Here is a 25,429-nt window from a genome sequence, read left to right as displayed (position 1 = left end):
TTTTTTTTTGGTTGTGGGGTGGTTTTTTTTTTTTTTTTTTTTTTTTTTTTTTTTTGTTTGTTTTGTGAGCATCCACTCTTGGGATGAAAACCCCTGGCTGCCGAATGCCAACACAGAGCAAAGTCATGCGGATGAACTAGGAACAGTTGAACCACTTTAGAAAAAATAAAAACCAGAACTGATTTTTTTCTTTCTTTCTTTTTTTTTTTTTTTTTTTTTGCATTCCTCAAACCAAACATAAACTTTCCTGAGGTTTAGGAAAGTTTTGAAAACTTTTTCTGTTTGTTTTACAAATTTTCACATGCCTTAGCACTTCCTTGTTGTGCTCTGTGTCTGGAAAGAGAAAAAGCAAAATAGCACATAAAGAAATGCCTGGTATTTTTTGGTGACTCCCATGGGAACGCTTCCCTTGGAATATTTGGCCGTTTTGTACTCCTGTTCTGCATCCAAGGTCAGCTCAGCATCACAACGCTGGTGATTATTGTTAGACATTGGTGAAGATTGAATATTACCTGCACTTGGATATTTATTGGCTCGTTATCATGCTTATATGAATTAATATGGAGTTAAGGAATCTCTTAAGCCTCATGAAAGGTAAAATTATGTTTGTGTACAATTACATTTACTTTTGTTATAAAAAAAGGAACACCGGTTCCTAATTAACAGAATGCCTTGGAAGCAGATTTGCTGAAATTTTCTTAACCCAGGCTCATAGACCTGCTCCTCTGAAGCTTTTTGTAGTCACAGACCTTGGGCGAGCGTGTTTAACTTGGGAGACGTTGTAAAGAAACTTTTGAGAGTGTTTTGTCCAGCGTGCGGGTATTCTTAGCTATACACAAACAGTAATGATTGCTTCCACATTTTGATTCTAGATTTTGATTTCGTGGGACTCTCAGAGTCAGTAGGAAAAGGCGGGAAGGTATCGTATCCTGCAAGCCTCCCCGGCTTCTGGTTTGTACTGAGCAAAAATGTCATTCATCGTGAAAGCGAATATATTTTATGTATTTTACGCAGCTAAACAAACAAACTCAGTTACTAACAACCTGAGTCACTTCTGAGTAATTGATTTAGGGCTGAAAGGCTTGTGTCCTATTACCAATCCCTTGAGCTATGCAGTCCCTAGAGAGGAAAATTATTGTATTTTTCCATCCCCTGTCTGCTCACATGAGCAGAGAAAGCAGGGCAGAGGAATGATGTGACATTCACGTCTGCTTTCATGTATCAAAGCAAAACTGTGAGGTCCAATTTTAGTCTGTTTTTAACCATGTCACAGGGCCTTCAATAAATAATAAATACAATTTGCAATTGTTTGGAATACAAAAAGGTTTGAAGTCTGAGAGGATCCTCTCACTCTTTGAGTATTGACATTTTCTCTACATTTATGGTGTTTTGCTAATCTGCAGCATTCATGAACCCTTCTGTAAGGTCTAACCCTGGCCTCAGTTCCTCTAAACATCCAGACCAAAGGTTTGTGCTTTGCCTAAGTGGTTCAGCATGTGAACTTGCCTTTCCTCAAGGACTTTGGGAGTCTTCAGATTCAGGGTCTTGCCTGTCTTTGCCATGCACAGCTACGGAAGGAACACAGCAGATCTATTCTTGATGTGTTAATAAGCAAAGAAAAAGAGTCAAAGAAAACATGTGATAGTACCTACTTCTTGCCTTCTTGCAAATGTCTATCATGGTTTAAACCACCACTTCAGCTTCTTTGGTCTCATAGGTTATAATTTCCTGTTATCAGGGTAAGGATGTTTTAAACAGCTTTTTGCAGATGATTAGGTATTTGCTGATCATTCAGGACAATTTACAAAGATAAATATATGTTAAATGGGTTTCTTGTTAAAACCAATGTAGAAGTAACCCCTCGAGGCCAGACAGTAATTACTCCTAATAACAAATTAAAGCATTACCTACTTCTTTTCCGTTTTTCATTTTGAAGGGGAAATTACCTTACAGAAGTGAATGTATTCAAAACTGTAGATTCACATTTTTTGATAAAGCCACTAAAAAAAAAAAAAAATGGAGGGGGTAAAATGCTCAGAGAAAAGGATGGTCTCAACACGTTTATTTTTGCAGTAGTTCTGTGTAGCTTTTGAGGACCTGATTGTGTCCCAGGTCCAGCCACAAGCTGTTTGCTTCCCAAGTGCAGCTGGTGGTGTGGCCACAGCAGGGCTGGTCTCTGGGTCATGGCTCACAGCATCCAGCCCTGCTCCCCAGCCACTGTCCAAACCGTGCATCTGAGCCCTCCCCTTGGGACCTGTGCCTAGTTGTGTCTGCCTGTGGATGTGTGTGTGCATGCAGGGTGGTGTGAGTGACAAACCTGTCTTCTTGATATTGAAGTAATGATTAATTCCATCTAAATAAATGGGCAGAGACTTTCAGAGATATTTAGGTACCATCTCACTGATTTTAGTTAACACTGGCATCAGCAGAAATTAAGTATCTAGACTCTAAATTACCCTTCTTTTTTTTTTATTTTTTGACCAGTAAAAAAAAAAAAAAAAGGATAAAAGCATTTTAAAACAGGTTTTGACAGGCATGAACTCAGGTCAAGGTTTATTACTCCCGGTGCCTGCCTCCTTCAAGCTCTCCTTATTCACTGCTTGAGTTTTACCCTGGTTGCTCCTAAAACTTTCTCTTCTCTCGAGAAAGAGACTTATTTTAAACCTGCCACAGATTTCTCCCCCTCTTCTTTTGTTTGGCCCTTTGAGTATAAACCAAAATGTGGTGTTGGTTGGAAATGGGTCAGGCATTGGCTCTTAATTTCCCCTGAAATGCTTGCTGCATGGTAGTTTTGTTGCATCCTTTTTTTCCTGGATGCTTTTGTTACAGTTTCCTATCAAATTTATGAAATGTATTTAGGATGTAAACATCGTGACTACCAAAGTAATGGACAGTATTCATAAATTATTACAGAAAAGCTGAAGCTTTCGGAGAGCTTCTGCAAGTCCCTGTATCCATGGTTTAGTTGTTGATTTGTGGGCTTCTGGGATGCAAGAATGACAGGTCCTGTGGTCCTCTCCATCAGTCAGTGAACTGTGTATGAAAAGGGACTTCCCAAATCTCCGGAGCTTTTTGATTGTTAGAATAAATGTCTGAGACTGGGTGGATGGGGCACTTTTTACAGCTTTCATACTTTTCTAATTTATGCTGAAATACAGGACAGTGCGTACCTCATGGTAAATCAGGCCAATGTGTTTGACACGCTTCCCCCTAGGTAAAGATGACTTTGGCTCATCTAGTTCATTTATGTATAACAACTACTTCCGATGTTTTTGAAGACTGTATAGAATTTCTATGAGTAAGACATTTTTTCATGAGTTTCTGTCTTTTCACTTAAAAACATTTTCTATCTAGGTCCTGCCATCTGTTTGCATAGCTGTCTTGCTAGACACTCACTTTGAGCAAATCATTGTGGCTTCTGAACCCAATCCCACCTTTCTAGCTCTGTCAGAATCTGTCCCAAGTTTGGCCAGAAGTTGGGCAAAAATCTATGTGCCTGGAGATCTTTGATACCTAATTCATCAGCTTGTACTCGCTAAGGTGCACCACGCCATGGGTGATAAGAGGCTTGGCTTGTAATACATAAAGTTAGATTCAGATTATCAACTATGGACGTTCTTAAATAGTTTTATTTTTTCCTTGCTGAAGTTTTTACAGAGCTGAGGTCTTTCCAAAAGCAGAGCCACTTGGTTTTCATGGGCTCCACATGGATGCAACACAGTATGCATCTGGCTGTGAAATAAATGGTAATTTCTCATAAGTGTTGTTCGGTGACGGCAGAGCATTAGTAAATTTTCATTTGCATAGCACAACATACCCTCTCTCATGTATAATCTCGGGAAAAAGACTGCAGGGCAACTCCTTGGTATCCACTTTTTAATATCTTCCCTACCTTCTAAGTGTGGAAATAGAGATGTTGGCTATAAAGTATGGGCTAGAGCTGGAAATTCAGATTTCCATTTCACAGAGCCTTGATTTTAACTGCAAGATCCTCAGAAGTGATTTTTCCCCTTTCTGAAATACTGGTGTGTTCAAGGATGCTTTAGGAAGTGATTAGAAATACGTTGGTGTATCTGGTCAGTTCTTCCTAGGATAACAGCAGCATAACCTGCATTAATGAATTACAGCGTTACGATCAAAAAGTCCAGATGAATGTGTGTCATGCGTAACACAATTAGTTATTTTCTCAGTTTGTCTTCAAATGTACCATTTTGTTTGGGAATATTGCAGATATATGTCACTCATTATTGATAGATTTGTCTGACTTCCTGTCAAATCTATGTACATTGACAAAAATCTATTTTGTTGTTTTTGTCACAGAAATCTATACTGGCATTTTTCCCCATGGAGATTTGGCTAGTCATTGTCAGCATGAGGTGCCAGCTAGAGATTTTACTGTTTTTATTGTGCCAGCTGCTTTCTTGGCTTCATATCTTTTGGTTCAGATTGTAAATGGGGGTGAGACATCCATATCTAGCCAGCGTGCTCGATGGAATATGACAGGGACTTGATTTTTTATTTCTTGCTGCCTTTCTTAGTATTAGTAGAAGATGACAAGGATGGCTTTATCTTCTGACCAGCAGAGACGGTGAAGGAATGGGGAACGAGAGATTGTGCATGTACGTGGGCCACGGGAAATGTTAAAATATAAATTTAAAGCTGCTCATTCCTATTGTGGGTTTTTTGGGGTTGGGTTTGCGGGGGTTTTTTGGTGAGGACCTTTGAGGAGATCTTGGAGTTCAGAAAAAATAATTTCCAAACCTTTTTGGCTAACATTAAATTGGAATCGTTGCATTCTTTTCATAATAGTTCTGACGTAAATTATTGTAACTGAGCACACGCCCTCTGAGAAATCAGGTCTTTTTGAGGTGTCTGTTTAGAGGCGTCCAGAATCACCAGCTAGTTTGACAGTGTAGGATTTAGTTAATAAACGGTTCACGTTTTAAGCCAAATTTGTGGGGTTTTTTTTAAGCATTGGCAACTTTAGTGACTTTAGTACAAGTCTTGTGATATTTTCTATTTTGCCTAAAGCCCCAACTTCTGGAGGAAGGCTTTTAATCTGAACTCACAGTCCTTTTAAAACTATGTTTCTAGCCCATGTGTTTATGAAGAAAAAGCTGAAAAACACGAATCCAGTTGCAGCAGAACAATTAAACACAACACAGTTCTTGTCTCTTGAACGGCCGTTATTTTAAAGCCAATCTTCTGACTTTTTGGATTCTGGCTCAGATTTTTAAATACTGAAAGCTGGCATCCCGTTTGCATTAAGCTGTTTTCATTTTAGATGGCAGCCTTGTGACAGTCATCCAAACTAAAGAACGGGGCTGTATATTACGTTACAAATCCATATGAAGGCAGGACCAAAGGAATGTTTTAACTCTGTTGCATGTACAGGATGCTGTGGCACCACGTGTCCCTGCGCATCCCAGTGGTGTGGCTGGAGGGTGTAAGAAGCCCGATCCTGTTCTGCACAAGCCATTGGGGTGGCTGCAGCACGTGTAGGCTCAACTGAGCTGGTTTTAATTCAGCTTGCAGTCATGCCAATGGCAATGGAGCCATATCAGCACCAGCTTTGGTTCAAGCCAACTGCCTGAGAAGACAAGCAGGGTCCCAAGCAGGCTTGTACAGCTCGTGCTGAAACCTACTGCTGCCACAGCTATTCTGCTGCTGGTACCCAAGGTAGCTTGATTAAAGCTAACTTGGATATTTAGACGCATGCTGTAATCATTCCCTAAATGACTGCAAATTTGGCCTTGTTGATCTTTTAAATCCTTGCATTTTCAGAGTGCCAGTTCGCTGTAAATCACAGACATTCTCCATTTTCTTTATTTCATTCCAGAAAGCTGTCTCTGTACTAAAAACAAGTCTTTGAAAAATGCTCATGTATCCTGCTGTCCTCTTCTACTTGGGGTGATTGCATAATTAACCTGGCCAAGTATCAACCATACAAGAGTTGAATGCATCCCAAGTTCAATTGGGGAGGTTTTTACCATAAGAATGTGCCTGTCCTGAGACTAAAACACAGGTTAGATTTCCAAGTTTCTGAATATTGCTCAATGAAAGAGGAATATGTTGCCCATGAGAAAAAAAAAAAAAATCGAATGGTGGTGTAATCTATAATCAAAAGCCCTAATGGGCACAAAGCATTTTAGAACAAAGGTTTGCTGAATCTGCAAGGATATTAAAAGTGTTAAAGACTGAACAAAGAAACGCTCTTATTTACTAAGTATAAGAAGGTTACTAAAGCACAGATAAAAAGCTCATAGGGCAGACAAAGCTCTCTGAATCCTTTTTCTTTTCCTGCAGACAGATATGAACATATGATACATGAATATTTATCAGAACTGCAGATAACTAGTAACTATAGTTGGATTTAAACTCAGCAAACCATGGCTTGCAGTTTGTGTTCACAGGGGCTTCCTGCAAGTTCTTGGTTTTGTTTTTTTTTTTTTTGCATTTTTTTTTTGTACTCCATATATGCGGGCTTGTCTTCCCTAAGCTGTCTTTTGATTCTAACTGAATGAACCTAAAAATACAGCGAAGATCTTCAATACGAAACATCCAGTGCATATCAACTAAAGGCTGACAAGATTTTCTACACGCAGGGTTGACAAGACTGACTTTCAAGCTGTACGTAGTCAAATCCAGAAATCTCCAGATTTAGACCAGGCTTCCTTGTAACTCTGTTCAGGTTATGTTGAAACATTTATGAACCTCCCAGAGCCTTGTCTTGCCTCAGTTTTGTAACAGTGTCTGCAAGCCGGTGACGCAACGGCAGTTTCACACTGGTGTAGCTGCAACTTGATCGTCTGCTAACCACAATTTTGAACAGCAGAAAACTGGAGGTTCTTCAGAGAAAAGGGGAAAGCTGTTTCATTCCCATCCCTATCCGCAGGTAGAGCGGTAGATGGTAATTACAGGAAAGCAGCTACGCGCTCGCTCTTCTCTCGTGTGCTTGTGCGCACGATGTCTGCATCAGCACCCGGTGAGATGGCTCTGAAAGAGCTGTGGCCTGAACCAGACGGATGGGAGCATCGGGGACGCTGCTTGCGGCAGGCACCCTTGACAGCGAGAGAAGCGAGGGCTCACCCATCTCGGTTGCGGATGGCCACGCACCGACCAAGCTTTCAGCCAGTCCAGCCCCATTCAAACACTAAAAGCAATGAACGCAAGAAAGGGAGGCTGGAGTACAAGGTGTGGCACTCCTTTTACCTAGTTTTTCACTGGGGTATATTGCAGTCATAGTTTTTTTTTCCCCTGTGTTTCAGCCAGATTTGTGGAATGGTGGTAGAGGGCGAGACGGCGCAGGCGAGAGGTTAAAGCAAGAGAGCGGGAGTCACTAGGTCTGCATGGCTTTGCCCTGGTGGTGCCAGACTGCTCTTATTAAAGATTAGCGAGTGATCTTCAACTACTAATGTAAGAGAGGCTATTCTGGGCCAAACCAAAATTCCCTCTAGCCCAGTACCCTGTCTCTGACAGCGGCTAGTTCGGGAAGCCGTATAAGAATAGGACTTTGGTATGCCTTCCTGGCTTTTGGTAAGTTGTGTTTTAGGGACTTTCTGAGTTTGTGGCTGTTGGGGGACGACTGAATTTTTAGGCTGATCATCCATAAGCCTTGTGTAATCCTTTCTTGAGTTCACCAATGCTTTTTGCCACTTTGTTTCTTAATCTTAGTTTACTCAAGTGTAACGCAGGTTAATCGTCCTTTTGCAGTCTCTTTGTTTTCCTCAGTCTCTGAGCAAAAAAAAAAAGGCAGAAATGTGAAACAAAAAGTATTCCCCTGTTACGGGAACGTGTCTTTTTCTAGCAAAGCTGGGTTAGCTCTTGCTCTGGAGCCAGCCCCGTGATGACTTCTCTTGCACGTAACAATGCTAAATATTATTTTTCCTTTCATCTGTTTTTTCAGTTACTACTTTCTTTATAATGTGGGCTAGGGTCTCCTCAAATGCACTACCAAGGGAACAGAAAGGCCACAAACGTGGGATTTATTATTTGGTCTGTGGGGAAAAAGTGGACAAACCCTGCAGTTTTGAACCCAAACCTTTATGAACTATCTAGTCAGGGAACGAAAAGCAGTTTTGCATCCCTGGTTTGGAAAGTGTTGCCATAGTTTATATTATGAACGTGATAAAAAATTCAGAAAGGGTCTATTTTCTGCTTTGGTTTCAGATACAGCTGAAATCTCTCAAGGGTCCAAGGTACAAATCCACTGAGGGTTTTAAAGCAAGTAAAGCAATTCTGGCTTGGGTGGGATGTAGGTCATGTGTAACAACGCATGAGAAAGCATATGGCAGTATTCGTCCTGAGCTAGAAGAGCGATAAAACTGAGGTTCAGGCAGGACAAAGAGGGGAAAAGATGGTGTAGAACAAGGGGAAATTACAGAGCACAGGAGAAGATTTACTCAGAGGTGAACTCAGGAGGGAGGTACGCACGGGAAATTTTGCAGAGAAGGTAATAGGCAGACTTGAAGAGCTAGGAAATGCGAGAGGGGAAGGAGGTAAGCTGCATAATGTAACAAAAATTGGCTGGGTTGTAGAGGGGAGAGGTTTTTATTCACAGTCTTAAACTAAGATAAGGGTCATCTGATTCATCATGACCTGAGCAGAACCAACTAGGAGAGCTGGACTAGCTCCATGTGAGTCATTTTCCTGCATCCTGAGCCATTATTATTTTTATTAAACCAAAAAACTACGCTGCGTTCACATGATAAGATTTTGGGAAGAAAGAAACAAGAGAAGCAAGGATATTTAGAGTTGAAGGATTCAGTTTGTTTATGCTTGGCTGTCTCCCTGCCCAAGCCTTTGAAATGAGATCAGCCACCACTCAGGGACCCCTCTTCCCAGTTCTGCAGCGAGTGGCACCAGGAATGGAGCGGGAGTTGCACCTCGGCATGGCTCTGCCTTTCTAGCGAGGTGGGGTCAGATCGTGTAAATGCCGCAGAACTTTGTTGTTGTCCTGGGCAGCTCGCCAAAGACCTGAATGCCAAACTGAGCTCAGAGAAGCACCCAAATATGCAGATGTTTTATATGAACATGATTTTAGAGCTATGAACTTCACAGAGGCACCGAACTGGGCTGGAAAACTTTCTTGTGACTCAGCACTTCACTTGCACATGTGAACGCAGAAGCATACAAAAGTCAAAAACTGTGGCAAAAAACCCAAACCAGTGTTTTTCAGATCTTGGAGGGAAAAAAATGAATTTTCCAATTCTGGTTCAAGGCTTTGGTTAGCTGTTTAACAAAGCTCGGTCACAAATCTGTGCAGTCATCCGGATTTCTGTGGGGCTCATTTTTTTAACTTTTAAAATAAGATTTATTTTAAAATCTTTAAGGATGGTGGGTCTCCTTCACTGAAAAAAAAAAAAAAATTATAATCTTTGAGCACATATAGTAGTGAGAGGGGGAAAACAAAACAACTTGAGACATCTTTGCTCTGTGGTCCTTCAGAAGCAAAGGGTAGTGGAAAGGGAGCAAGGGAGGCCAGCAGGTAGTTTGGGATGGAAGAACAATTTGTCTGGAGAGTCACAACTCCCAAATTAATTGGTGAAGTCACACAAGATGGGGATATACCCCTGATCACCTCTGGAAGGAGCAAACAGCCCAGGGCAGCAGCCGAACTTGATTGCCTGAAGCTTTACCCATGGGACTGGATTTGCTTGAAGGGTGGTTAGCGATACCCAAGGGATCTGAGAATGCATCCCAGGGGCTCGGAGGCTGTTGCATCAAGTCCCTGTGCAGCTGGCCGCTCTTGGCAGCTCCAACATAACGAATAGGTTGATGAGCTGAAGAGACTCTCCAAGAGACTCACCAGGGAATCCAGGGACCATCCAGGCCTCAGTGCGATTCTTGCCTTTTTCCTTGGCTGCTATGGCAGACTTAAAGATCTGAGTGGTGGGTTATGGGAGGTGGGAAAGAAATGAGTTAAGCTTTTCTTTACCTTATCTGACCGTGTTTCCCCCGGATCCAGCAGCCAGTGGGTTTTATCAGTCCTGCTGTGACTCAGCCTCATCCTCCCCCACTTTATATCCTACCTGATAGTTATGATTTCATAATCCCCTGCATGGCGGAGAGGAACAGATATAGTCTCGAAGCACCCAGAGTCTGTGAAGGCACAGATTGAACAGCGAGCAAGGGTGACTCAGAGCCCTAGCTAAGGTAGGCAAATCTGAAATCCACCCGGTTAACTGTGTGGGAGTCCTGTGGATTAGACTTCGGAGGCCAAGATCCTTCTTCCTCTTCCTCTGCATAGCCAGTAGATATTTAATGCCTTTCTTTCATACAAAAATAACTTAGTACCAGTTTCTCTGGTCAAAATTTCCCCCTCCTCTGACTCATGTGTTATACTGCTATTGTCAGGTTTCTGTCACTGTCACCCATGGAAAAGTCTGAATTCTCTGCATAGGCAGAAATACTTTATGGGCATTTACACATATTCCCTATTGCCCCATGAAAGCCAAACTCAGCTGTTCAGTCCCTATTACATCCAGTCTCAGACTGTGGGATCACTGGAGGACTTACACAAACACTGGACCCACAGTTTACAAAATATGTTTTATGAGCTAAAGCATGTAAGAGGTAAATGAAAAAGATTGAGGAAAAATGTTGCACCTATGTTGCAGGATGTATTCAAATCTGTTGACAACTCTTCTTCCAATTTAGTGGTCAGAATCCTGACATTTCAGGCTCATAAAACAAGAGAAACGTCCAGTTCAACTGGACATTACATGCCATGCCCCTGCAGTGGGGTTGGTTGCATAGCAGGTAACGTCACCACCACAAGCGAAGAGCCAGCCCCTGGCTGTGTGAACGTGCCTGGTCCTCAAAGGGTTAATCGCCCAGGTTTATTAATGTCAGTGCTGGCTGGTCCCAAATGCACAGTTATAAGATGCCACCTCTTCTGAATGTGGTCACTAAGTTGGGGTAATTGCTCTATAAAATTGCTATGATCCACCACGCGAGGAACGTGCCATATACATACGGTGCAATCCCCAGCACGGCTCGGTTCCCGGGGTACGGCCACACCTCAATTCTCAGGGATTTGTGCACTTACCTTTTTGTTAACATGTGCTGGAAAGGCATATGTTATAGCATCAAGAAGAAGCTGTATCCAGACGTTTATTTTAAGCTTTTAGCTAGCCAGAGAATCATCAATATTCTATACGTTGAGAGTGGGTGTGCAGCACAGTAAACGTCTCTGCAGTTTCTGTGTGGCTCTATCAAAACCTATTGAACTATTTGAGAAAGCACATATGCCCTTCAGCTCACCTTAGCTGAAGTTCTTTCATGCCACTTGGGATGTGATAGGCCAAAGCACAGGCCAAGGTCTTTATCGCTACAATTTCTATACAAACATATTTTTAGTCTTTCTCTTAGGGATCAGACAAAAGGGAATATTTGGAGGGAAATAACTGGAAAAATGAGTAGAGATCCATATTTTTAGTTTACACAACTCACAGCAAGCTTTAGGTTAAGGTATCTAAGGTCAGTAAGACCCAAGATGCATCAACGCAGGCAACTATGTGCAGGATTTAGCCTCACAACATTTAATCCATGTGCCAAAAATATAATTCTGCTTTGCTCAAAGAGTGTGAGTTCTGTATAATAAAGGAAATCTTGCAAAAGGAGATTCCTGTGTAGGTGGCTCTGTTTGACATTGATGCATTTGTTCTAAGTTGAAAATTCAAACATATATTTGATATCATAGTTCAAAATACACAATTGACTTTAAAATTATGGAGAAATGGTTTAGCTTACAAATGAATTGTGGGCATTTAATGGCACATCTGTTCAAACATGCTTTCTTGGTGCACTGTCTTTCTTTTGCAAGTCCTTTTTTTCCCCCTCTGGTAATTCACTTTGGGTCAGATTCTGCCATTTTTTATTCATATTGTATAGTAGCTTGTTTTATGCATAACCTTGCTGAAATAGTGAAGAGAGAATGAAGCTAAAATTTACTTGAGAAAGGACAAAAAAAGGGGCATTTCCAAGACTTGCCAAAGGTTAGAACCAAGGTTTCGGGTCACTTATCTTCACATGAAACTGCCTATTTATTTATTCAAAATAGCTGACCAGCAACATTCGGGGTTTAATTTCTTTTCATGTTGTACTTGCCTTTGGGGAAAAAAGGGTTTTTTAAGTTGAGTGCTCAGCCCCAGAACCAAATGCTTTGTCTCAGTTTAAAAATGACTTGCAAGGCACTGAGCATCCAGAACTTGATTTTGATCTAAAATGTAGCAGGCAGTGCAAATACCCACAATATGTCTGGTCAAATCAACTTCTGTGCGAATAAAAGTCGGAACCGATGTAAGGTCATGTGTGCAATGTATCTGAGATGAGGATCCCACTCATATAATTGAACTAATTACCAAGGGAACAAATTAATATTTTCTGTTATGACCAATAACGGAGAAATTTGTTTTGTCTGTCCTTTGAATGTTGAGGTATTACCTGAAGACATTATAAATTCAAGACTAGCTAAAGTACTTGAATTGCTATGGTCTTTAACTTGCCTTCATTATAGCTTCCGTGATCTATAGCTTCATTTTATGTAGACCATATGCAGTTAAAAATAACTGGAGTAGCTGTATTTTATATATGCCTCTGTAAGCATTTCCAACTGCAAAGGGATTTTTTTATAAATACAGAAAACCCCACCAAGTTTTATGTTTTCATTTCACCTCTTCCCTTTTTATTTTTTATAGAAATGCTACAAAGGGGAACTTTCGATAAGTATTACCAGCAAAGCCTAGTATTGCAACACAGTTAACTGCTGCAGAGTTTCTATTTAAGGTTACCTGGCATAGTCAGCTTAGCCAGATGTACTTCTGCTATTGGATAATCTGATTTGCTGACAATGTGCACTGCCTTAAAAAAAAAAAAAAAAAAAAAAAAAAAGGAAGTGCCTAGGTGACTTATGTCCAAATCACACATATTCTTTTAGTTAAAATGAAATGTGAGCCTGAATTTAGCCTTTAATTACATTTCCTTCTCTACCTCCAACAAACAAATTTTTATAACCTTTCCAATGAAGAAAGTCATATTTTGTGAATTACTTGCTTGGAAGCTTACCAGGAGCAAAAGTTATTTAGGAAATTTTCTATTATTTGTATCAATCAAAGATCATTCTCTAGGTTTCTGACGATTCTATAAGATAAACTACCCTTTTCAAAGAGTTTTGTGTATAAGTTTATTTTTATTTTAGAGCTTTTATCTGAGTTGCTATCTGGCAAATAGAAATTATGCTTGTGAAGAAGGAAGCATAGCATAAAAATAGGATCCATCACATCGTGTTTGGGGGATATATAATAGAGCTCTTACAATATGGTAGGGACTTAAATCAACTCAAAATCTTATTTTTATAAGAATCTGTGCACTGCAAGCTGTAATATAAATCAGCAACGGAAAGAGAAGAGTTTGTATGTATTTGGAGACATAAAATAGTATTGCTTAAGTGAAGCATTAAAAATAAGTATTACTTAAATTATCTTCCCTAATAAGATATGTCTGTCATTTTTTCATTTAGCACTGGCTCTGAGGAGACTGCATTGTTCTGTCAGGATTAAAATATGAAAAACCTGTCCACATTTGAGCATGTGCTTAAACAAGCAAGACTAAGTATTAAATCTGAGTCCTCTGTACTTTGAGAAGCATTTTTACAAGTGGAAAGTTGTTCAGCTTAGATAGTTCATCCATTTTTCCGAGCCTTTTAAACCTGCATAATATATTGAATGTCAAAACACTATAAAATCTCTTCAACTATTGATATCTATTTGTAGATAGCAATATAAATTCTGCCATAAATTCAAATAAGCAAATCACTTTATCTAAACAAAGATTTGGTGCACAGCTAGACTGTTATTAAGACGGTGTTGGCTTCTTAAATCTAACATGGGGGAAAGATTTTTTTCTTTTCTTTTTACCTGGTCAAGGTTTCAAAATTCTTGCCATTGGAAATCAATATTGGGCAGTTGCTAACAAAAATATCATGGAATGCATCCTTTATACAAACAGTTGCAAATATATTATTGAATGTACAGACATCGCGCTTATCTCCAGAGCTGGGCTTCAGTGCGGGAATCTACAGGTTGTAGGCTTGGTATATAATATCAACATATATTAAAGCAATTTATTTCCTCTGTCAGCTGAGGAATCTTTATTTTCTAGTGCTGGATGATACGCTTGTGGCCATTTCACGCTTCCTTTTTGTGGACTGTTGAGCTTACTTGGCAAAAGCAGTGGCAGAAAACTGGTTTTGAAGTTGTGAATGTATATGAGCAAAATTTCAAGTTATCCATAAAATATTTATGCCACCACTGTTTGCACGTTCTCTTAAGTTAGCAATGTGCTCGCGGCAGAATTTTTTTAACAGTTGTGTTTAATTTATACCACGAATAAAATCAGTAACATATTAATTATTACATTTTTTTAAAGAATGAACTAAGTAATGACCAGTAATGAATAGTCCGTACATGGGAAAGAATATACAATCTGCAACCAAGTTCTTAATTGAGCCTTACACATCCTACACCCTTGAAAGTCATAGATTCGACATCCTTCATGTTTCACAATCCTGTCCACCCTCTTTTACCAGGAAAGCGAGCCCTTTGGTTTTAAAATCACTTAATGTGGCAAAAGTGTATAATAAACCGCCACAGAGGGAAGGAGGCTGGCAGGAAGCTCTTTACCCTTTTACAGAAACTGCCTGTTTGGCTGGGCAGCCGTGCTGCTGGAGAGCTTTAAACATTCTTACATGAAAAGTCTCTTTGGCTTTGTTTTGGAGCAGACCAAGCCCCTTTAGTTTCTAGGAGCTGCAGCCGCGTTTGCAGCATCCGTAAGCATTGCACATAGGTCAAATACTGCATAGACCTTAAGATCGTGCTTCAAAGATCAAGATCTCTGATCCTATCACCTTTGGGACACTGCACCCTCTTCAACCTGTAAAGCAAACGAGGCTTGAGCACCTTCATTACTTAGAAATAAATCTTTATCCCTTTTCTTTCTTATTTTTTTCCTTTTTTTTTTTTTTTTTGCCCCACTCTGCCCATTTGCACCCCACCTCCGCATGCTTTTTTTCCAGACAACAAACAGGAAAACCACAAGCCTTCATCAGCAAGCTGCACTTTCCTCTTGAAAGCCAAGACGCTGAAGCTCAGCATACAAATCACATGCTCGTGCCTTCACTCCTCGCAAACCAGCCTGTAGCACATTTCTGAAAATTATTAAACTTCGTAGGTTAAAAATAAATGGACCACTTCGTTGAGGGGGGTGCTACCCTGCGTGGCCAGGAGGAGAAAGAGTCCCGGGGTGGTGATTTAAAGAAAAGAGAGGGAATATTTAGTGAATATTTAGAGAATATAATTATTTAGGGAATAGCGTGCAACAGTTACCTTGCACACAGTTGTGCAGATGCCTCCGAGGAGTTTATTACGAAACCGATAGTATTACAAATTGGCAGCGTGGACTGTTCACCATCACCCAAATAGCTGGCAACATGTTCCCATCGGTCCCTGATGTTTTTGGCCAGAGCAATACCTATTTACTACAGGTATAGGGCTGTCTTCCTGCCATACCTGGGAATTGTTGTCAGTGCTTTTATGCTACGTGCTGTTGTAATTCAGATGTGGAAGGAAGATGCAGTGAGGATAAGGCCACACAGCAAGCCGCTGCCTTGGCCAAAAATAAAGTATGAGAGCCTGGCTTTTCTGTCCTCTGCTTCAACTTCTATTTGTAAATTATTCTTGTTTTCCTTCTTTTGGCCAGAATTCATTCCTCTACGCTGCAAGAAGCAGCGATCATAGCCTAACATATGTAGAAAAAGAATTAAAATGGAAATCCCATTCAAAGCCTCAGGGCTCGAGCATGGCACGCCTGCGAGAAAGCGGCACCGGGAATGCAGAAGCAGCTCGAGGGTCTGCTCAGAAACAGTCGGGTGTATCTGTGCCATCGAGATGGTTTGGCCAGTCCTGCACGGGGGGCTCTGGTGCTTGGCACTGCCTGTGCCTAGCACACATATGGCATTTTCACCCGCTCTCCCTTCGTCTGATTACTTTTCTGGTGAGGGAACTGAGGCACTTCCCAGGGAAAAAAAAAAACGTGCCTAGGGCTGGTGCCAAGTCACTCTGTGCACCTCGATGTCCCACACCCCGCAGTACGCCACGCTACGGACCACTGGGGAGCATGGCGGTGGGCTGTACCAACCCTGCAGGTTTTCTTGCTGAGCTCAAGAGCTGCACGGTCTGCTCCCCTCCTGAGCGTAGCACAGCACTGACTACACGCAAGGGCAAGCAAAGCCATTTTTTCAATTTGTTCTTGATTTTTTCCATATTCTGTTTATGGCGCATTACCTTCCTTCTCCTGCGTTCAGGGAATGTGACTGTGCCTGGCTCCTGCTACAAGGGCTGGGTAATGGAGAAGTTTCATCACCTCTCCCCAAACTACATAGCCGTGCAAGACCCATGCTCAATCTTTCTTCTGTCAACACGAAATACATACTGTTATGATTAGAACATGAAGACAAGGATCCTGTTTTATCTCAAAGAATAGAGAGGTTTACGAAGGGTTAAAATAATCTAACCTCACTTTTTTTTTCTTTCTGTCTTTTTTTTTTTTTCTTTTTTTTTGTTCACAATGGCAAATGTTATTTATATTAAAGGGAAAACCAGCATAGTGTTGCCAGATCGAGCTCACTTCTCTTTGCCAGCTAAAACACAAAGCAGAGTTACTGCGTTTTTGGTACCTGCAAAACAATCTGAACACAGTGTTCTGTCATCCTTTGAAATGGCAAATGGAAGTCATTTAAACCAGATGAGTGACTGAACGGGGAATTACTGCACCTACAGCACAGGATATACAGTACCCTGCACCTATTTCAAGAGAACTAGAGTGGGTGGCCGGAAGAAAGGAACTTTTTTCCTCATTTAACCTGTAATTTGACAACATCTGCAAAGAATTATCCCTAGTACTGGCATTGTAATTGTTGTATCTAACATCAATCACTGAGGAGGGGAGGTTGCTTTAAATAGACGTTAGCTGCGTTACAGTTTCAAAACATGAAAGCAAAAAAAAAAAAAAAGAAAGGAATGAAATATGTAAATTGGTACAGAAATTAATTACTGGAAACTTTGACACTAATTTATTGTTTAAATAAGACATGTAACTGGCCAGTGTGGGTGACTGTTTTGGTTTGACCCTGTACGCTTTGGCAAGTGTTAGAAAATAGAGGCCACTTTATTCTAAACCATAAAAATTGTAACCTCTTTTTTCAAGTCTCTATTAATGTACAGAAGAAGAAAGGGATTAGACTGACTAATATTTTACACTGAAAGGACAGCAAGTAGGAAAGGTTCCATAAAGCATAAGTCTTTAAAACAAAGTCCTCCTTCCCCAGCATTTTCAGTGGGATTTCTGTCTTTGACTTCATCAGAAATATGATTACAAGGAACAAACTATGCACGTTTTTGGAAAGCAAAAATTGTAATTCCAAGCATGCTCCAGATTTCCAATAGCAGCTCAGCAACTACAGGAGTAAATTCATATTCACAAGTTATCAAATTTCCAGAGTGTATCCAATTTTGTATTGGGTTTTGATTCATATTTGTGGCTAGATGTGAATCAGATCCAGTATTTGTTTCTCAGAAATGTCATGGAAAAGGAAATCACTGGGTGCACTGGTATTCACAGCCAAATACAACGCACAGCACCACTATCCAGCCTGAGAGCCAGATGAATGATTATGATGGTCATGGGAATTGTACTTAACCTGGGAAAATGTTTGAGAGACAGAGAGAAGAAAAGCTTTACACTGTAGTGTCTCTAATAACCACCATGCTATATATATATGTATACATACGTGTTCAGCCTGAAATATTACACTATATTTTTAGACGTTAAGCAGTAAATTGTGTTCTTGTTCCCTTTTTTTTTTTAACTTTACTTTTTCTTTCCCTCTCTCTCTTTTTCCCCTCCATTTCTCTTACTGGGCCATAACAGAGAAGGCACTGATAGGGCTTCCTGGATTCTCTTCATCAAACTCTGCCTGCTCATTTTACTCACCTGAAGACTTGCCTGTAGGCAGACTTCCCAGCTGTGTCTCACATTTATGTATTTACAGGGTAGGGAACCTTTCGCTCAGAAGCTGTTGCCCATAAGGAACCCATCATCTTCAACAGGATATCCCCATAAAACTATTTACATACATATGTGGAGTAAGGATCTCTTAACAATGATTCTTCCTGTAACATCTCATCACGTGTAGTTTATTATATTTCACTTGTTTAAAGATAAAATGGCATTTCTATATATGACTGCCATTACCTATGCAACCAACAATTTTGAATATTGGTTAATGGGAATATATTATTGTGTAACAGAAGTATGTTATTGTTTTGAAGTCAGTCCTTACAGATTTCATTGGTTTTGCCTACAAAGTCTATAAAATCATCCCAAATGATCCAGCTGAGAAGGTTGGAAGGGCACAGCTCTGTCAAAGCAAATGGATCCCATAGTCAGCACATTGCATAGGTGGTCTTTCGAATGCATTTTACTTAAATCGCGTCATAAAATGCTGCCATTTATGGTGAGAAGGAGCTCATAAAATGTTACCCTGTATACCAGGTAATGTTTACCTTACTGCACATATGGGGCTTAGGATTGCACTGTTCAGCTTTTATGAAATCTTTAGCTTCCACTTAAAAATAAGCCTTATAATCCAACATCCCTTTAAACCCATTCCAACCCAAAAGGTGGCTCACGGTTTGTGCTAGCTGACCTGTGCCAAGGGGCTCAGAGATGATGGGTATGTGAAGGCCATGGTACGTCACGCAGTTGGCATTCTCCTTGGCTGCGGTGCTTGCTCAGGAAAGAGCACCATGGCAGTGACAAAACCTTGCATCTGTTTTGGGAGTCTGCTGGTCATTTATTGTACAAAGGTTGAGAAACTTATTTGCAAAGAACAGACCAAAAGACAGATCTGGTCCTAGCATCCAGCCAAGAGAGGGGTAGGAGAAGTCAGTGGCCTTGCATGGATGGTGCCTTGTTCACTTGAGCAGGATTTACCTGAAAAGTTAAAATTTACCTACATTTGGTCATGGAGTACTTGCCTGAGGATAACGCCACCCTGGCTGCTTGTGGGTTGTTTTTTGTAGCTCCAGGCTTTGGCAATATAAACTAGTTTTCTAGCTTGAGTTAAACAAGCATCTTTAGTTGCCTAATAACTTTTCTTCTTATTTGACTTGTTTCCTGAGGTGAAAGACAGCAAGCCTATATATGTGTAATTGTCACGTGTACACGGAGGAAACGGTTGCTGTGTGCTATTCAGCAACAGGTTTGTCTATTTGTTTTGAAGTTTTGAGTAGTTCATTAACAAATGTTGAGTTGGTTGATGTGTACTGTGAGCAGTGGCAGTATTTACATCATGTTTTTGCAGAGAAGAGACCAGCCCAGCTGTGTCTCTGGTAGTACAAGATGTGCTTTCACCATGTGGGCTAAAAGGACTTTGGAGAGGGGAGAGCAGCCTTAGTGGCGTTGGCTGCTTGAAGCCCCTCAGGAATAGGTTGGGAGTGAGAATTGTGTGGGAGCGCGTTAGAAGGGTGAAGGCAATGGCCAGGATGCGGTTTGGCACAGCTAACCTTCAGTATCATTGCAAAACACAGGTACCCAGAGGTACCCGGAGACCTGTGGGCAGCTAAATGTGGACAATGGTATAGAAGACATTTAAGAGGACTTATTTACGCCCAAATCCCATTTATCTGCTCTGGAAATGTTTAAGCCCTGCTGCTCTCAGAGCATCTGGAAACTTCACCACCTTCCGGCTTTCTTACACACCAGAGAGTGCTAGCCATGAAGGAATGAGCAGTTTTGTGCAGAGACCCCAGGAGAGCACAGGTTCATCCTAACCCTCTGACAGGCAGCATTGCTGTCCTTGTCACCTCATGGCCACTCTGTCCTCAAGGGAATTCCCTTCCTTTGGAGTGCCAGTGCCTGCACACGCACCTTTCTCACGTGGCCCTAAGCTTTCAAAGAACACGCTTCCACAGATAGCCTGACCGTAGTGCCAATAAGTCATTTATTTTCTATAGCATCATCATAATTCATAAAAATTCTCTCCCTCCTGAGGGAACATTTTATCATCTGATAAGGGCCAATAGCAAGCCAAAAATATAAGGCCTTAGCTAAATGATAGATACAGGATGACATAAGCTATAAAACATAAAAGAGTGAGCGTGTATAATACATGCCAAGGATGGCTGAGGATCAATTTAAACTAAACGTTTTCTGTTAACATGAGAATTTTTTGTAAACTGGAGAAAATGAGAGGGAAGAAAAGAACGATTTATGGAGTAATGTGTGGGAGGCATGTAGTGTTAAAACAGCTAAGGCTGGGACATGTTTGTTCTACTGTCTCAGGAGTAGTTTGTCCCATCCTTACTCTCTTTCTGGCAAGCTTGCTGATGCCTTTTGTTGGACCCATTTGAAAGTTGAGGTTTGATGTATCTGTATTTCCTTTTTTGGATGAACTTGGAAATGGAAAGCATTATTCAGTAAATTAAGCATCCACCTGACATAGCCTCACGGATTAAATCTGTCTACTCACATCCCTTTCTAGTGTTCGCGTCAATGCTTTGCTGAATTTATTTTCCGTCTCCCTTTCCTGTGGGATGCTCACCTTCTTGGGCTGCTCTGACAGCACCATCGTTACTCACGACATTGAGCAATATCTGTCTGACTCCTTGAGGAGCCTCATCTTCTGGCAGCAGCGCCTCTGCGGACGGCAGTGCTACGCATCACAAGGGAGATAGAACCTGGCCATTTATCGCTTAGGATTTTCCAGCGAATTCATCATCATGCTTTAGGCTTTCAGTCCACTCCCACCCCCAAATAAAATCCATTTTCTGATCCATGACCTCATTCTGCATATAATATTTCAGCCCAGCTGCATGATTGGGTCCCGCATTTGCAAAACTGTAATTTCCCTGCCAGCTCAGCGCCTTGCTCAATTTTTTCATTATTTTTTTTTTTTTCGGGCTCATCACTACTTTGGCTACCTACATGGATACAGTGAGGCATATCATGAAGGCACAGACTTTGAGCCAGGAGAAGCAATCATACGACCTCTGCGAGGCCAATTCTCCAAAGCTTCCCAGCAGGGAGCACAGATCACTAATCATTGCAGGTCTATTTATGAGTTGGGAAAGCTTTCCAACTTCTAAAAACTTGCTGAGTTTATTTCAGGTACGTGTATTTCCAGGCCCATAAATGTTTAGTTTTAACATAGCTGCATCAGAGAAGAAAGTGAAAATACTGCCGTGTAAACAGAGAGTAGTACTCCAGCCCTGCATCTCCCCTTTCAAGTGAGTGCATAGGCACATGAAGAGCGAGCGGTTCTTAGATATATAGCCCACCTAGGTAAAGCACTTTCAAATGTACTTCATTTATTTATTCTAGGCCATTTTTTGGCCCAAAATCATCAAAAATTACTGTCTCTAGTTTCATTCTGCCCTTTTGAAATTGTCCAGATTTTGTGCTAAGAGTCTAAAGCCACAGCAAAGCAGCAGGCCAAGAGGGAAAGCTTTTGAAGAGTTCCCACAGCTGTGAAAACACGGGCCTCAGGCTGTGTGTAGAGTTACTTCAAACAGCTGCTTCAGGTGACTAAACACCTTGAGTCTCATTCATCAAGTGTTGTTTATACTGGCTGACAGACCAGACTTGGAGAATTAACTCAGAGAAAAAAAGATGTACTACATACCAAGTATGGGAAAGGAACTGAGTTCCCTAAATAAGAAAAAAAAGGGAAAAAAAGGGGGGTGGGGGAGGTGAAGGGGGGGGGAGGTAGGGAAGATTCACTTTAAAATAAAACAGTTGAGGGCTAATTTTATTTGATGTTAATATGCCTTTTGATACCCTTTTTGATTGTTTATAATCAGAGGCGAAACAGTATTGATGGTTCGCCACTTCGTAACCACGCAAATAAAAACGTACAACGCCGAAAAGCTCAGCTAACCTGGTATAAAATCTCAATGGTTAATTAGTAGCCTTTAATAGCCTATTAAAATAAGACCCTTTTTCTTAACCATCCTCAACACAGAATATCAGGAAAAAAAATGCCCAGTGCCGCCGCCTCCCTGCTCCCATTTAGCATCAGATTGTGCAGATTCCACCCGTAGTTTTTGGTACAGGACTTATCACGCAGCTTGAGATAATATTCTTTCATCTCATATCCACATGAGAAGGTGACATGATAAGATATTTGCAATCGTGTAACTGCTTTGCATGGATCAAAAGAGGAATGAAAGAAAATGACACAAGTCAGTGTCAAGTGAAGTGCTACTAGTTAAGTAAGCTTTAAATATTGAAGGGGATTTTTAATATTTCCTTTTAATCTTGAAATCTGTCACTTGGTGATTTTTTATAACATTGGAGTTGTTACTAACAACATTTTCCATGGTTTCATTCAGTCCAAATGTGAAAACCCACCCCATCTCAGTCATGGCAAATGTTGTAATTTCTACTGGCAATTTCTCATCCACAACCCGGGCAGATTTCAAAGAAAAGGACATGTTTTTCAGGCGCTGGGATACTGTTGGGATCCTGATGTTTGAACACTGGCACTAGAACATAGGCCAACAGTGAGATTTTACTGTTTTTCTTGTTGTTTTTTCTTAACAAGCAGTCAGACTGCGAGGGTGAATATTCCTCAGGAGACAAAAATAGCATTCAAAGGAAGAATTTAGCAGTAGAATATTATTTTAAAAGAAGATTGTTTCAGAGGCTGTTTCCCTGACAAACTTGGTAAATAGTTTGGCAGATACAGAAGCTGTTGGATTTGCATATGCATATATAGGCACTGAAGAAAAATACCAGGTGGTTTACTTCTTAGAGCTCTTCTGAATAACAGAAAGTTGATGGCAGTAGATTTGCATCTTACTCTCCGGGAAAAAAAAAAAAGTTTCTCTGAAAAACAGGACTGCAGAAAAATAGAGGAATAGCTGGCTTAAAATCGTATATGAGGAATATTGATGAACCAGATTCTCCCTTTGCTTAGGTTGAGATATGGTCTTCGCAGAGAAGGATCTCCCAATTGGTTTTTACCTAGGCTGAAAGAGGCAAACCTAATTGGATTAAAAAACCCCTAAGTAATCCAGTATATATCCAAAATAAGAAGATCAAATGACTGGAATATCTTATTCTTTTCACTCTTGAAACAGTGATATCACTGGAAAGGATTAAAATTTAAGTTGTTTATGTCCTCGACTAACATGGTTTAGGACAGTTTCCCACACCATTTATAGCACAGTAATATTGGGCTTGTAGCCGATACCTACGTTAGGTAAACATTTAGGGATGCTTCACCTGGGAATTGAAAAAGCGTGGAAACTTCAAGGTGATTTTGGTAGCTGCGGTGCTGTGGGATGCTGCAGCAGTGACTTAGCAAGGGCACGGCTTGGACAAAGTTGTCTATTTAAAAACAAGCAGCTGGAGAGGGGCAAAGTTGGTTGGAAACCTCGATGATGAAGGAGTTAAGCCCCATTCATTTCCAAGCCAAGGGGAGTTCGGTGCCTCAAGTGCCCCCTCGCTGTCCCAGCTCCGCCGTGGTGGCAACGCTGAGCAGTGGGGGCTTCCCACACCCGCCCTGATCCCTGCTCTGTATTTGTGCCTCGCACAAGGGGCTCCGTGCTGGCTGAGGGCATTTAGGCACAACTGCAGCTTAAATCACGGCGATTAATGTATAGCTGTGGTCGTACGCGAAATATAGCAGAAGAATATTGGTTCTTTTTGCAAGGCTCCAGGGGGAAATAAAATAGATTTGTAACGTTTATTTTCAATAAATTATTTTTTGAGTCCAAACAAAATATTTTTTTCTGTTTTGCTCATAATTTTGGACTGCGCAGCTACTTCTAACTTGGAATGGGTGACTTTCAGCAAGCCTTGGCAGCTCAGCTCACGTTAAAACGCGACGGTCTTACAACTTTTAATCAAAGTTAGCACAGGGCCCGTTTGGGGCACAGGGATGCCGTGCGGGTGGGCCCCGCCGCCTCCGCTGCGACCTCCTCACTTCTTCTCTGGTGCGTTAGTGAATCTCTCATAAAATACTCCCGCGTGCTGGAGGACCTGCGATCCCAAGCCTTGGGAAAGAGGGCAGGCGGGCCGACGTGTTGCCCAGGTGTCACTGTTTTATGAGGTGAGTGCCTTTCTCCCTCCTTCCCATCAATGCTGCTCTCCCTGCCAGGTTTCGAGTGCTGCCACCCCGTCTCTTCATCCGGATGGGGCTGCCAGGAGCCACTTACGTTTCTGTCCCTTGCTGGGAGTTGAACACTCTCCAGGTCCCTTGATTTCTCGCCCCCTCCTCCTACTTCCAGGATGATTTTTTTTTTTTCCCCTCTCCCACTTTGATAATGCAAAGTTTGTTTGTTTCCTTAATTAAAACTGAAATTTTCCTGAAAAAGCAAGAGTGCCTTCCAGGCTCACAAATATTCTGTTTGCTCCATTTTACTGTTGCTGCTAATTGCAGTTGTGCCTTTTCTATGAATCTGAGCCACGACATTTGCCTAAAAAAGAATAATCTGCCCACTGGAGTGAAATTAAAAGAAACTGATGATAATAAGAATCACCATTAGTAGCAGCTGTGTAAATATGGTATTTTACAGAGTGTGGCTCCAGATTTTGCAAGGGAGCTGAGAAATAATCATATATCTCCTCTTTGGACAGCTCAGAGGACAATTAAAAGGTAACGATAATCTGAAAGATAGTAAATAATCACCCTGGAGGTATAAACGAGCCCCTCTCCTTTATTAACATCACAAGAGTCCTGGCATCAGTTTATAGCAGTGCAGATCAACTTCAGTGAGATGTTTGCCATGTTTCATTAGGCTGAGCTTGGTCCACTGGTTAAACAAAGAAAACACAGTAATAAATTATCTAGAATATACCTGGGCTCACCAGAGGCCGCGTTAAGCATTCACAGCTCGGTATTTTTTTCACGTAATTTCTAATTTATTTTGTACTTTAAAAGTTTGTTTTGGGTGGGATTGAAATTTAATTTGTTCTTCAAAGAAACATAACAATGGAAATGCAAAGAGGAAGCTTTTGTTCTCTCCCTAGGAGTTCTGAAAGGTAATAATTATGAAATGATAAGATTCTAAATGAAAATGTCACTTGCAAAGGTTGAGGTTGAAAACAGCATAGACCTATGTAAAGCGAGAAAAGTCACATTTGATTCATGAACATAAATACAACCAGAATGATTTAATTTTAAATCATCTGATGATTTATTGTATAAATATTTTATAATTTTGAAAGGAAATTCTTCAAAGCACGGACGTCTGTGAGAACACAATGCAGCTTTGGAAAAACAGTACTCTTGTATTATTAATAATAATAGTAATAGTAGAAAGATTAATAAAATATCATAAACACAGACTAAAAGAATAGTTAT

The sequence above is a fragment of the Egretta garzetta genome, unplaced genomic scaffold (genome assembly GCF_000687185.1).
Source record: "Egretta garzetta isolate BGI_Z169 unplaced genomic scaffold, ASM68718v1 scaffold197, whole genome shotgun sequence".
Taxonomy (NCBI): domain Eukaryota; kingdom Metazoa; phylum Chordata; class Aves; order Pelecaniformes; family Ardeidae; genus Egretta; species Egretta garzetta.
This window is presented reverse-complemented; position numbering follows the sequence as displayed.